The sequence below is a fragment of the Lactuca serriola genome, chromosome 8 (assembly GCF_051521515.1).
Source record: "Lactuca serriola cultivar US96UC23 chromosome 8, Lser_US96UC23_V15, whole genome shotgun sequence".
Taxonomy (NCBI): domain Eukaryota; kingdom Viridiplantae; phylum Streptophyta; class Magnoliopsida; order Asterales; family Asteraceae; genus Lactuca; species Lactuca serriola.
Genome location: NC_136415.1, coordinates 263,492,313 through 263,508,578, shown reverse-complemented (window position 1 = coordinate 263,508,578; position 16,266 = coordinate 263,492,313).

The window sequence follows — 16,266 nt, the reverse complement described above, 5'->3', positions numbered from 1 at the left end:
TGACTGATGAAGAAATTAAAGCAGCAATGTTTGAAATTGATGACAATCGTGCCCCTGGGCCTGATGGATATTCTTCAAAAATTTTCAAAAGTGCCTGGAATATTGTTGGATCGGAGGTTTGCAAAGCAGTGAGAGAATTTTTTTGGACAGGGAATCTGCTAAAAGGGATAAATGCTACGAGAGTTATTTTAATTCCTAAAGTGGATATGCCGAGGAAGGTTGCTGATTTTAGACCTATAGCCTGCTGTAACACTTTGTATAAGTGTATTAGTAAGGTTATAGTGAATAGAATTAGAAGCTGTTTGGGGAAAATTGTTAGTAAGAATCAATCTGCTTTCATTCCTGGAAGATCGATCTTGGATAATATTCTTCTTGCGCAGGAATTGATGGTGGGATATAATAACAAGAGGGGAGTTCCAAAGTGCACCTTAAAAATTGATATTCAAAAAGCATATGATACAGTGGATTGGGAGTTTCTTAATAGAAGTCTTAAAGGGTTTGGATTTCATCCGATTATGATTCAGTGGATTATGGCTTGTGTGTCTTCCCCGTGGTTTATGATCAATTTTAATGGTGAAGACCATGGGTATTTTGAAGGAAAGCGGGGTCTTAGGCAGGGTGATCCACTGTCACCTTACTTATTTACTATAGTGATGGAAGTGTTCAATATGATTCTTGGTAAGAAAATAGAAGACAGCCAGAATTTTAAATACCATAACAAGTGTGAGTTTCTTAGCATTTCTCACTTATGCTTTGCTGATGATCTTCTGGTATTTTCTTATGGTAATGGGAATTCGGCTAGAATTATAAGGGAAGCTCTTGATGAATTCAAAAATGTTTCTAGGCTGAAGGTGAGCATGGAAAAAAGCCAGATCTATTTCAGTTGTGTTAAACCGAATATGAGAAGAATTATTTTGGGAATTCTTCCTTTTGATGTTGGGAAATTTCCTTTTAAGTACTTGGGTGTTCCTATGTGTGTTACTAAACTTTTTGAAAGAGATTGCAAGAAGTTGTTAGAAAAGATTAGAATGAGAATTTTCAACTGGAAATGCAAAACTTTATCGTTTGCTGGAAGGTTGCAGCTCATTAATTCTGTGTTGACTTCTATTCATGTGTATTGGGCTTCAATTTTTAAAATTCCCATTGCTACTATATAAGAGATAGAAAAGATGTGTAGAAGCTTCTTATGGGCTAATGGTGAAAAAGTTAATGGGAAAGCTAAAATTAAATGGGATGATGTTTGTAAACCTAAAGATTATGGAGGATTGGGGATTAAGAATTTAAAGAAATGGAATTATGCTTTACTTGCAAAACATGTGTGGAATGTTGTTAATAATAAAAATTCTTTATGGGTGCAATGGGTGAAAGCTTATTACATTGGAAAGAGGAATTTTTGGGATATATTGCAAAAGAAAAGCATGAGCTGGACCTGGAAGAGATTTTTGGAGATTAGGAAAATAGTTAGACCTCATATTGTTGCTTGTGTGGGAAATGGGAGGAATACCTCTTTATGGCATGATTGGTGGCATCCTTTAGGTATATTAAGCACTATCATTCCAAGAAGAGAATGGATTAGCAATGGATTTAATGACTTATCTTTGGTTAGTGATGTGCTTGATTATGATACTTATTGTTGGCCTGTAAATTGGGTTGATAAATTTTCAGGTCTAAAGGATGCTCCTATGTTTTGTATAGATCCAAATATGAGAGATGTTGCTGGTTGGAGAGATAAGGAGGGTAATTGCAAGCAATTTTCGTGTAATCAAGTGTGGAGAGATATGAATAATTTTGGGAATAAGGTGCCATGGAAGGAAATCGTTTGGTATGGTAAGGGCATTCCTAGAAATTCTTTCATTTTATGGATGGCTATCTTGAATAGATTGAAAACTCAAGATCGTGTTAGAGTTTGGGAAAAATCAGGAATTCTCCTCTGTCCTTTTTGTAATCTTATTCCTGATTCTCATAATCATCTTTTCTTTAATTGTGATTTCTCACAAAGTATTTGGAGACACTTTTGTGATAAGATGAGAATTAATTTGGTGATGGGCGGATGGAATGATCTGATTCTGAAGTGCTGCAAGCTGTTTTACAAGGATTCTGGTGAGAATTTAATTAATAAATGTATTCTTGCGAGTTGTGTGGCTCATATTTGGAAGGAAAGGAATGCTAGGATTTTTAATAAGAGGAGATTAACAGCTGAAGGAGTGATAACCTGTATTGAGAACGAAATAAGATTAAAGCTGTTAGGATTAAGGAATAATAAAAATTTGATTAATGAAAGAATCTATAAGGATTGGGGCATTTATGGAAAGGACAAAAATAAGAGATGATGTACAGGTTCAGAATTGTGAAGTCGATGGTCGAAGTGATTTTTAATTAGGGTTGGCAACGGAGAAATTATATTGAGTATGTTCTTAGTAGCGGTTTTAGATGGGGGCAATTTTGGAATAATTGGTTTTACAAAGGAATTGACGGAAATTGTCAATGGTTGGGGAGTTCTCTCTCTAATCATTTGACTTGTACCAATGGGATTTTCAATTTGGATATGATCTTTTATGTGATTATTCAAATTGAGAATCCTAGACATGCGATTGATGCCATGTCAAGTCTGAAACTTATTTTGAATTTCTGGAGTGTTGGTGTTAGTTTTTGGCTCTTTGGGTTTTGTATTAATTGCAGGAAATTATTGCATTGGATGAAGATGGATCATAGTGAAAAGAAGGAAGAGAGTTTCATGCAGAAAATCAAGAGGAGGATGAAGAATTGGAAAAGGGATAGAAGAAGTGGGATTGTTCAGCTCTTGGAGATTAATTCGGATCGCATTGTTAAATTGTATAGTAGTTTTAAATATGTTTGGATTTTATTTGTGAATTGTTGGTTGAGGTTTATGGTCTTAGTTGGTTTTTCCTTAAAGTTTAGTCTTTGGATTGAGGGTTTTTTTAAGGGCCTTACCCCTTGCTATTTTTTTTCATGTTTTTTGGAGTTTTTGGAGATGCAAGGGGGTGAAGTTACCTTTTTTCCCTCATTCAATAAGTCCTTGGGCTAACTTTAAGGAATTTAGGGATTATTGGGGTTGTGAGTGGTTAGTTCTTATTATTAGGAAGTGGTTTGGTAGTTGGTTATGGATAGGCTGGTTATTTTTGTACTTTGTTTGAATTCTTGGTGATTGTATTCTTTTATTCTTTTTAATAAAGTTTGCTGAGCTTTGGCTCTTTCAAAAAAAAAAAGAATGAAACAATGTGTCACACCCCAAAACCAAGAACGGCGGAAACGTTCTGGGGCGGAGGATGTCATGTACAATATCACAACAATGAAAAGTAGTAAACAAGCAACAACATCATCCATTGCATTAATAAAATAATTATTATACAAGTGTTCTGTCAAATTTTGATAAACACTAAAGCATAAATCAAAATGAAAGATGAGTCTTGAACGAGCTCCATCTTCATTTCTCCTTGCATCGGTACCTGTCTATGATAACCTGAGGATACAAGTAATTTTGAAAGCGAGTATCAGCTTTGAAGCTGGTGAGATCATAAGTATTTTAGTGTCTTAATTTGTATGTAAGAATTTGTAAGTATTAAAAATGTATATGAACGGTAAGTGTAAAAATGTTTGTAAAACAACTGTAAACGTTTGAAAAACCCTAGAAATCCCTATGATTCATACTATTATATAAGGGTGTCTTCTACCAAGACCTAACTGTTCTCAGTGTAGTCTTCTACCAAGACTTAACTGTTCTAAATGTTCGTCTCTTGTAAAAGTGTGTACTTTTCCCAAGTGTAACTATCATTTACAAAATATAGTTTTTACATTTAAAGTGTAAGTGAAAAGATCACTAAATATACGTACAGGGAAAGTTAATGTAGTACTAAAATGTAGCGCTATAAGAACTACTGTTGTACTAACTACCTTAAACCGAATTTATATTAAGGCATCATGTGATTAATTATACCATACTATTGACTGGTAACAACGACATAAGAATGGTCGTAAAAAGAAATGACGTTTGGCACCCGCAGACCTGCAGGTCCGGCTGTAGCTAGCAGCAAGGTGTAGGATAGTCAATCCTGTATAGATCTATACGTAAACTCATGCTCTCCCTTCAAGAGACTCTGGATACAACACGGGCCATGACATTTAAGTCATGCTCCGGTTCAAATCATAATAATTAACGTATTCATGTATATGTAATGTAATGAACTGTTCTAGCTGTAATGTATGTGCTCTCTACCTAGCAAGTATAGTAATGTACTGTAATGTTCTAGCTGTAATGTACGTGCTCTCTACCTAGCAAGTATAGTAATGTACTATAATGTTATAGCTGTAATGTACGTGCTCTCTACCTAGCAAGTATAGTAATGTACTATAATGTTCTAGCTGTAATGCATGTGCTCTCTATTTAGCAAGTATTGACTCATGAATGAACTAACTCATTGTATGATATCGCGTTCTAGTAATGGTTCTAGTGTCTTCCTAAACTACCCATATGGTAGTTTACTAGTAATCTAACTGGGACGTATGAACATGGATGTATACCCTTGCTACCCAAGGGCATTAAATGAACTGGAAGGGCCTTTTATGACTATATATGTACACATGATATATAACTAATATTTAAACGACCTTCGGATGAGTACCCGATATCCTATCAGACCACATCTAAATCGAGGAAAAGGAAACAAGGTGGATAGCCTTCCTAAGTCTTTTAAATATTACTTATATAACTATACATATAGAGGCATGCAATTTATCATATAAAAGCATAAAATAAGTTTTGTAAAACCTTTGAACATAATTATTATCTAAGAAAAGATCGACTTGATGTCAATCTATAAAACGGTTTGAAGGAATGGGTTTGATAAAACAATTTAGTATAAGGAAACATTTGTTTGAATCACAATTGTAAATAAGTTGGAAATAAAACATACAGAGTAAAATGTATAGTGTAATAAGGAGTTTTAAATATATAAAATGTTTATAAAAATAATTTGAAGGAAACTGTTTGGTAAAACGGCTAATGAGTAGCAAATCATTTGAATGCTGCTTATTAATCACACGTGATTGATATAATGAGTAGCATGATTCTACTTGTATCCCCCCCCCCCCCGTAAAACATTTAAAAATAGTTAAAACATTGATTAAGGGGTATGAACTCACCTGTAGCAAGTGGATCGGAAGGAAGTGTCGGATAAGTGCTTAGTGTCAAGTGAAGACTTAGACACGCACAAAGATCCTAATAACATATAAGGATATATGTATATAAACAATTAGTCTTTAAACAACTAATAAACAAAGTCAAGACACTCTAAAGCATGACAAACACTTTGTACAAGTGTTGTAAGTGCTAAGGAGTGCATCTAAGTGTTGTAGGGAAAGGCTAGTATGATTGGGGTTCAAGGAACACTCTTAAAATGAGTTTACTCCCTAAGGACCAACACCCCTTGAGTTTACGGTCGTAAACTCTTGTGTTTACAGTCGTAAACTCCTAACCTTTTGACCATTTGTTGGTTTGAAGTCTTCTAAGCTATTCCAAGCATTCCTACTTCATGATTTAGCCTTAGGAAGTGTTGTGTGGCATCAAAACACTCCTAAATGGAGTTTACGGTCTAAGGACCATTTCTCCATGAGTTTACTACCTTAAACTCATGAGTTTACTACCTTAAACTCACAAGTTTGGTATTTGGCGGTTTCAAGTCCTTAGCTCAAACATGGCACTAGTCTAGGTTAGATTCTAGGCATAAGGAACAACCATGGGCCATTTATGGGACATTTACACCACATTTGAGGTGTTTACGGTTTTGGGAGATCCCCAAACAGTAAACACATAAAAATATATGATTTTGGTGCATTTTGTGTGATACACTCATCAAGGATGGATCTAGACAAGTCCCTAAGGCATTGTGAAGCATCTAGATACCCTAAAGCACCCTAAGGCACGACAACTTGTTCTTGGTGTTCTTGGGACTTTTCCTTGGTATAAACATGTATAGCTAGCTTTAAACGACTCTAGGATAGAAGTACTGACATTGTGGATGCTTGAAATGAACTTTAAGTCCAAGAACACTAGTGTGTGTTCTTGGTGTTTTGGAAAAACTAGCCAAAACACATAAATGAATGGATTAAAGGATGTAAAATCAGTAGATTAAGTGATATACTAACTTGAAAGAGTTAGAACACTTACTAGTTTGAAGATCTAGAATAAAAACTTGGATGATACTTGAGAGAATATTTTGGAGTTTACTCTTTTGGATTTTGGGGAGTAAACACAAATGACTAGCTTTTTGGGGAGTGAACTCATACATAGGCATGAGTTCACGGTTTTGGGTGATTTCTAAACCCAAAACATAAAAGTTTGGTCGAGTGTTTCTAATACGCGTAATGTTTGTGGTTTTCAAAAATCAAAACCCGAGACGACACTTTCTTTCACCCGTTCGTTTGATAATAGAAAAATTAAATATCCTCCTACTTTTTGTTCCTACATGTGACAACCCGAAATTTCCATTCTGAACAAACCATATCAAGCCAATAGATGTAGAACAGTTACAGTGAAAACTCGGATTTCGAGTATAAGTTTGGCAGTTTTCAGGATTTTACACCTAAGGAAATATTAGGAGAGTGGATGCACTAAGGTTTTCGTGCAACACTGTAATTCCAATACTCTAGGACATTAGAGTTCATTCCGAGAATAGAAATATTTTCTGCCAAAAATCTCAGGACTATAAATAGAATTCTCAACCAAATTGGTTCATTAGTTGAATTCCAATTAGAGAAAAGTCAATATTCTCTCTCGCGGATCTTTGGGTTTTCATCCCAAATCGTGAGTATACTTCTCTAGTTGTTTATAATACTTGTTATAAGCTTATTAACATAGATTACATGCCAAATATGTAAGATCCGGGAGTTTACCGCCCAAGAACGTTCTTGGGGAGTAAACTCCATTTTAAGGTCCTAAAGGGTTCCAATGACCCTCAAGGCTTTAGAACTCGAACTAGGAGCCTCCAATTCATGCCTTATACCACAAAACAATTAGGATCCGTGACTAGAAGGGGGTTTACGGCCAAGGAGCTTCTTAGGCCGTAAACTCCATGTTTTAAGTACCAAAATGCTTTGAAACACTTCCTAAGGCTTAAGATTAAATTAGGAAAAGTACCCTAAAGTGTTTATAGCCTAGCAAACATAAGAAATCACAAGGAAAAAGGAGTTTACGGCCAAGACAAACTCTTCGGCCGTAAACACCTATAAAGGGTCAAATGACACCCTAACTCCTTCCTTAAGCCAAGAGACCAATTTGGGCATGTACCTAAATGAGTTTTGGACTAGTTAACACACTTAGAACACCAAGAGTAAGGGAGTTTACGGCCCAAAAGGTTCTAAGGCCGTAAACTCCATAAAATGGTGCCAAATGGTGCCATAAACTCTTCTAAAGCCAAGTACAAAAGCCTAGAATTGTTCCTAGTTAAATTAGAGACTTGAAAGCACCATAAAAACCCTCCCAAGGGAGTTTATGGCTGTAAACTCCAAGGGAATGTGGTCTCTGGGCCGTAAACTCCCCAAAGGAGTTAATATGGCACCCAAACACTTGTTATAGCCTTGAAACAATTCCCCACTAGAGTTGTAGTAATTATAAGCTTCAATTAGGGACCCTAAGGAGAGTTTACGGCCAGGAGTTTACTCCCCTGGGCCGTAAACTCCAAAAAATATGGTCATTTGACCATAAACTTCCATTAGGGGCATTGCACTCCTTTGTTGCAACCCATTAGCCTCCTAGCACTTGACCAAAAGTGTTTTCCTTGCGCTTAAATGTTATTACTTGTATAATTAGTGTTTTAATCACTAATTATTTATATACATATGTTTTCATATGTAATTAGGATCATTGTGTGTGTCTAAGTCTTCACTTGACACCAAGCACTTGTCCGATCCTTCCGTACGATAACAGTCCGTTCAATTCCAGTCACTTACTGCAGGTGAGTTCATACCCCTTAACTAATGTTTTAAACTATTTTTAAATGTTTTATGGGGGGGATACAAGTAGAATCATGCTACTTCTTATATCAATCACATGTGATTAATAAGTAGAATTATGCTAGTTATTACATCAATCACATGTGATTAATATACAACATTCAAATGATTTGGCTACTCATTAGCCGTTTTACCAAACAGTCTCCTTCAAATGATTTTTATAAACATTTTATATGTTTTTGAACTCCTTATTACACTGTACATCTTACTCTGTACATTACCTTTCAAACTTATTTACAACTGTGTTTCAAACAAAGGTTTCCTTATACTTAAACTGTTTTATCAAACTTATGCCTTCAAATTGTTTTATAGATTGACAACAAGTCGATCTTTTCTTAAAATAATATTTATGTTTCAAATGTCTTACAAAACTTATTTATGCTTTTATATTATAAATTGCATGCCTCTATATGTATAGTTATATAAGAAATGTTTAAAAGACTTAGGAAGGCTATCCACCCTATTTCCTTTTCGCGCTTGAGATGTGGTCAGGTGGGATATCGGGTACTCGTCCGAAAGTCGTTTAAATATTAGTTATATATCATGTGTACATATATAGTCATAAAAGGTCCTTCCAGTTCATCCCATGCCCTTGGGTAGCAAGGGTATACATCCTTGTCCATACGTACCAGCTAGATTACTAGTAAACTACCATATGGGTAGTTTAGGAAGATACTAGAACAATTACTAGAACACGATATCATACAATGAGTCAGTTCATTCGTGATTCAATACTTTCTAGAACATTACAGTACATTACATATACAACTATACTAGGATGATTACATTACTATACTTGCTAGGTAGAGAGTACGTACATTACAGTTAGAACAGTTCATTACATTACTATACTTGCTAGGTAGAGAGCACGTACATTACAATTAGAACAGTTCATTACAGTACATATACAAGAATACGATAATTATTGTGATTTAAATCGGAGTATGACTTACATGTCATGACTCAAGTTGTAGCCAGAGTCTCTTGTAGGGAGAGCGTAAGTTTGCGTATAGATCTATACTGGATTGACAATCCTACACCTTGCTGCTAGCTACAGCCGGACCTGCAGGTCTACGGGTGCCAAACGTCATTCCGTTATTACGACCATTCGTATGTCGTTGTTATCCGTCGATAGTATGGTGCAATTTATCACATAATGCCTTAATATAAATCCGGTTTAAGGTAATTAGTACAACAGTAGTTCTTATAGTGCTACATTTAGTACTACATTAATTTTTCCCTGTACATATATTTAGTGATCTTTTCACTTAAACTATAAGTGTAAAAACTATATTTTGTTAATAATAGTTACACTTGGGAAAATTGCACACTCTTACAAGAAACAAACATTGAGAACAATTAGGTCTTGGTAGAAGACTACATTCAGAACACATTGAGAACAGTTAGGTCTCGCTTTCAAAATTATTTGTATCCTCGGGTCATCATAGATAGGTACCGATGCAAGGAGAAAGGAAGATGGAGCTTGTTCAAGACTTATCGTTCATTTTGATTTATGCTTTAGTGTTTATCAAAATTTGACAGAACACATTTGTATAATAATTATATTATTAATGCAATGGATGATGTTGTTTCTTGTTTACTACTTTACATTGTTGTTGATATTATACATGATGTCCTCCGCCCCAGAACGTTTCCTCCGTTCCTGGTTTTGTGGTGTGACAGATTGGTATCAAAGCATTGTTTATAGTGAATTAAGTATATCAACCCATAAAAGATATACTAACTATAAATACATAAGGGATTAAAAATACTCTGACCAAGAGTTTATACTTTAAATAGTAAAATATTTAAGTAAGTATACGTGCTACATTGATACTAAAATCAGTGTCACTAGGACAGTACAAAAGAATTACGATTGTTGGGCAACACAAGTGTCACACCCCAAAAACCAAAGGCAGAAACGTTCCCGGGGTTGACTCCACGTAGAGTATCAATTCAAATGTACATAGTAATCACAGTAAACAACCATTACATTACATATATATGAAAGTTTACATTTGGTTCAAAAGTAAATTGTACAAAAGTTATACATATATCATATGAACAAAACGAGACGAGTCTTTGGAGCACTCCGTCTTCACCAAAAGATGTCGCCGGGTACCTGTCTAACTTGGACCTGAGAATACAAGCAGTTTGAAAATCAGCATAAAGCTGGTGAGTTCATAAGCGGTTTTGTTTTGTGAAAATGTATCGATTTCCTTCAGTTTTCCGAAAAGGTTTGTTATCCAAGAAAATCCCATATTTTCTTATGTAAAGTAGTTTCGTTATCTTTCATTACAGTTCAGTTACACGTTTTAAGTTAACCCCAGGAAAATCCCATATTTTTCTAAATGCAAGATTGATTGAATAACACAGAGTATAATTAATACACAAAACTATATGTTGAAAATCATAGGATTACTATCCCGAATACGATATGAAATATCATAATATACACGAACTGTAGATAGAAAGTAGTTTGAAAACCTTGGGACTAACATCCCGAACTAGTTACAAGATAGTTTGATATACTAGAAAATATAGATTGAAAACCATGGGACTACTATCCCGAATCAGATATGAGATTATTTGATAAAACCATGGGATCACTATCCCGAATTTGATATGAGATAATTAGATAAAATCATGGGATTACCATCCCGAACGAGACATAGATTTAAAACCCTGGGATTACCATCCCGAACGAAATATAGATTTAAAACCATGGGATTACCATCCCGAACGAAATATAGATACTAGATCATGGGATTACCATCCCGAACAAAATATAGATTCTAAACAAAGTTCTAGCTGTGAATAAGTTTATATTAATACGTATTGTGAGTCGGGTAACCATCCTGATACTACAAGGAGACCTCCTTGACGTTAGTCAGACGTCGGACGATATCCAGAATTTGTCACCCCAGGCGTGCCCGCCTAGCTGTAGCTAGCAGTTAAGGTGTGGGATTGTCAGTCCCGAATAGATCTATTCACAAATTCCTCGCTCTCCCTCCAGGAGACTCTAGTTACACTTCCGGGGAGGATTTACTGATCATCCATAAAGGGTAGTGACTACTCACAAGCTAGTACTAAACTATTCACAGGATTCTTATACGATATCAAACATACAACGATTATGAAACATGATACAGTGAAAATAGATACATACTATGAAATTATCTGGCAATACATTCAAATGATATGGAGATAAACTGAATCAGACATAGTTTATCTAATAACTTTATACAGATATCAGTACATGATATAAAGAGAATTATAGAACCCCAAATTATCCCCATAATAATTTGATTAGTTTGGTTATTTTCTTTACTAAAATCCGTTTAGTTGTAATTGATAAATCATTCCTTATGCTCAGCATAATACATAAGGAGTAAAAGAGTTTATAAGTTTGCCAGATATTATTTGAAACACGTTAATGTTATAATTCGAAAACAATTATAGTTTGCTTGTATTCCCCCCCCCCCCCTGAAAACATTGAAAAACACGGAAAAAGGCGTAGGGGTATGAACTCACCGGACGAGAAATATGACGATTTGGATGCTAAGAGTTGACTCGGGGCTTGTAAATACACGAGGTTCCTAATTATAATGTAAAGATACACATTTGTATCTAATTAGGACTTGTAAATACACCAGGAATCCCTCCCGAGCGACAGGTCGAGTTCCGTATTGACCTAATTCCTGGGGCTACTCCTGTAGCGAAGACTCCGTATCGCTTAGCTCCAGCAGAGATGCAGGAGTTATCCAGTCAACTTAATGAGTTGCTTAACAAAGGATTCATTAGACCGAGTTCCTCACCCTGGGGAGCTCTGGTTTTGTTCGTCAAGAAGAAGGATGGATCCTTTCGTATGTGTATTGATTATCGTGAGCTAAACAAGTTGACTGTCAAAAACCGATATCCTCTTCCTCGTATAGATGACCTTTTCGATCAACTCCAGGGAGCCAGTTACTTCTCTAAGATAGACCTTCGGTCAGGGTACCATCAGTTGCGAGTTCATGAAAGTGATGTGCTCAAAACAGCTTTCAGGACTCGATATGGACACTACGAGTTCGTAGTGATGCCCTTCGGTCTAACCAATGCGCCGGCTGTGTTCATGGATCTTATGAACCGGGTGTGCCGTCCCTTCTTAGACAAATTCGTCATCGTGTTCATTGACGACATCCTCGTTTACTCCCGAAGCAAAGAAGACCACAAACAACATTTGAGGCTAGTATTGGAAACCCTTAGATCCGAAAAACTATACGCGAAGTTTTCAAAATGTGAGTTTTGGATACGGAAGGTAACTTTCCTTGGTCATGTGATAAGTGAGGAGGGTATTCATGTTGATCCTTCCAAGATTAAGGCAATAGAGAATTGGTCAGCACCGAAGACACCCACCGAAATCCGACAATTCTTGGGTCTTGCTGGCTATTATCGAAGGTTCATCCAAAACTTTTCCAGAATCGCCAAACCTCTAACCACTCTAACACAGAAAGGTGTACCCTTTTGTTGGGGTGATAATCAAGAAACCGCATTTCAGACGTTGAAGAAAGCTTTGTGCAGCGCACCTGTCCTGTCCCTACCCGAAGGGACAGAGGACTTTGTGGTCTACTGCGATGCGTCTATTCAAGGTTTAGGTTGTGTGCTTATGCAGAGAGGAAAAGTAATTGCTTATGCCTCTAGACAGTTGAAAACACACGAGGTCAACTATACCACACACGACTTGGAGCTAGGAGCCGTAGTTTTTGCATTGAAGATTTGGAGGCATTACCTCTACGGAACCAAGTGCACGATCTTCACTGATCATAAGAGCCTGCAACATATCTTCGACCAAAAAGACTTGAACATGAGACAAAGGCGATGGGTAGAACTACTTAGTGATTATGAGTGTGAAATCCGTTACCATCCCGGCAAGGCCAATGTGGTAGCAGATGCCCTTAGCCGAAAGGAGAGTACAAGCAACAAGGTGAAGATCCAGTCGATAACCATCCATTCCAACCTACCCATGCAAATCAGAGAAGCTCAGTTAGAAGCCCTGAAACCCGAGAACATGACAACTGAAGCTTTGAGAGGAATGGAAAAGAAACTTGAGATCAGAAGTGACGGAGTCCATTGTTTTATGGATCGGATCTGGATTCCCAAGTCCGGAGGATTTAGAGAGTTAGTCATGGAGGAAGCACACAGAACTAGATACTCTGTTCACCCGGGCTCTGACAAGATGTACTTAGATCTCAAGAAACAATATTGGTGGCCAAATATGAAGGCTGAAATAGCTTCATGCGTGGGCAAGTGTCTGACTTGCGCCAAAGTAAAAGTTGAACACCAGAAACCCTCGGGTCTGCTCCAGCAACCTGAGATACCTGAATGGAAATGGGAGATGATCACCATGGATTTCATCACCAAACTACCCAAGTGCTCGAATGGGTATGATACCATTTGGGTGATTGTTGATCGTTTGACAAAGTCAGCTCACTTCGTTCCAATCAAAGAAACATACAAGATGGAAAGACTCGCACGGATATATATTCATGAGGTAGTCCGACTGCACGGCGTACCTGCATCCATTATCTCTGATCGAGATAGCAGGTTTACTTCCTGATTTTGGCAGTCTCTCCAGAAAGCCCTTGGAACCCAACTAGACATGAGCACGACATACCATCCTCAGACAGACGGACAAAGCGAGAGAACAATCCAAACCCTGGAGGACATGCTTAGGGCATGTATCATTGACTTTGGAAAGTCGTGGGACGCACATCTACCTTTGATCGAATTCTCGTATAATAACAGTTACCACACCAGCATTAGGGCTGCCCCGTTCGAAGCCTTATACGGTCGAAAGTGCAGATCCCCTCTGTGCTGGGCCGAGGTGGGAGATACACAGTTAGCCAAGAGTCGAGTCCCCGACAGTGCACTTACCGGTCCTGAAATCATCCGTGAAACCACTGAGAAGATTATCCAAATCCGTGAACGACTAAAGGCCTCGCGCGATCGCCAGAAGAGTTATGCTGATAATCGTCGAAAACCACTAGAATTCCAGGTTGGAGATCGTGTTCTATTGAAAGTCTCGCCCTGGAAAAGCACTGTACGTTTCGGTAAACGTGGGAAACTCAATCCGAGGTACATTGGACCTTTTGAAATCATCGCCAGAGTTGGTCCGGTAGCCTATAAGCTTCATTTACCTCACGAACTTAGTAACATCCATTCTGTCTTTCATGTTTCAAACCTCAAGAAGTGCCTATCCGATGAAACCCTAGTGATTCCATTAGACGAAATTGAGATCGATGAAAACCTCAATTTCGTGGAGGAACCGATCGAAATCATGGATCGAGAAGTCAAACGTACAAAACAGAGTCGCATCCCGTTGGTGAAGGTTCGCTGGAATGCCAAGCGGGGACCGGAGTTCACTTGGGAGCGAGAAGACTCGATGAAACAAAAATATCCACAACTCTTTTCTAATTTATGATTTGTATCTTGTCTTGTGTTTAAACTTTGAATTTCGGGACGAAATTCCCTCTAACGGGGGGATAATGTAACAACCCGAAATTTCATGTCAATTCCTGTACCACAACTTGAAATTCGATCCGATCAACCAAACGTCATTCTCAATTTAGTTTCCAATATTCGCCATTTTATTAAGTCATTAATTTATATTGATTTAAAATGACTTAATGGGTGTCTTAATACATTTAGAAATCATTTTAACACCCAACTTTAGTGATCGGAATATTTCTAGAAATTACCATATCGGGTTACGGTAACTCGATCGGGTACGACCAAAAACCCCGTCTAACGCCGGTAACGGGTAGGATTCCACAGTGTCCAAAATTTTAACACTATATAAACGTGTTTAGGACTTCATTTGAAGCCTTTGGCCAAATTATCACTAAATATTTTCCACCTCTCTCCTAATCCAAGTTTAAGGAATCAAAACTCAAAAATTAAGGCTTCTAATCTCTAAGGTACCTTCCTAGCCTTAATCTATAACATATTTGATATCCAATTTCGAATTTAAGACATGAATAAGACCTAACATTCATGAGTTTACGGCTATAGGTCATTCATAGGCCGTAAACTCATATTTCAAGGGTTTTTAAGCCCTAAAACCCTTCCTTTGTATAGTTGGACACTAGATATGACTTAAGGGCTTAAAGGGAAGAATTTATAACATGTAGAACATAGATTTAGAGGGACAAAAGTGAGTTTACGGCCAAGGAACATTCTTGGGCCGTAAACTCATATACAAGGGGTATTTAAGCCAATTAACTCTTCCAAAACCTAGTTGAGACTTAGACATGAACCTTGGACTTACTAATCTAGACTTGGAACACTTTAAACTTGATTTTTGTGTAACAAAGAAGAGTTAACGGCCAAGACACTCTCTTGGGCCGTAAACTCCTCTAAAAGGGTGATTTAAGGCCTTTAAACATGTTCAAATGTTTTCAAACTTAATATATGGCTTTGTGGTAAAATCTAGATGCATCTAAAAATGGTTTGAAGGATTAAAACACAACAAAAGTATGATTTATGAGAGTTTACGGCCTAAGAACATACCCTTGGCCGTAAACTCATAAAACAATGTTTAGGAGGCATCAAACACACTCAAATGGCTTGTGTAAATTTCTAGAATCATATGTGAAGGTTTTAAGCACCAAAAACTATTTTTTTAATAGTAAAGGAGAGTTTACGGCCTTAGAACATACCTCTAGGCCGTAAACTCCAATAAATGTCTTAATTGATGTTCTAAATTCATAACAATGCTTAGAAAATTAGTTTGAATCACATGTGATTGCCCTAAATAGCTCAAATCAATTTTTCTTAGCCTTGGTGAGTTTACGGCCGTAAACTCTATAAGTGTGGCCGTAAACTCATACTTTAAATGTTTTAGATCCATTCCAAGTGTTCCAAGGTGTCTAGATAATCATTCCTAGCAATCCCTAAGTCCATTTGAACCCTTAAAACACCAAAACCTCACCCACATGAGTTTACGGCCGTAAACTCATGCATGTGGGTGTTCCATTGATGTAAACTCCTTAAAATGTTTACTTATGGAGAGTAAACTCAAGTCCCAAGTCCCTAGTACCTTTATACGTCCGATGATGTCACCCGGGTCACTCCAAACGCTCATTTCGAGGTATTTGACCTCATTGGAGTATAATGTCCATATGATTAGTGAATGTATCCCTAATTGTATATATATGGACATTATTTCATCTTACATAGGGTCATCACGAGTAATCA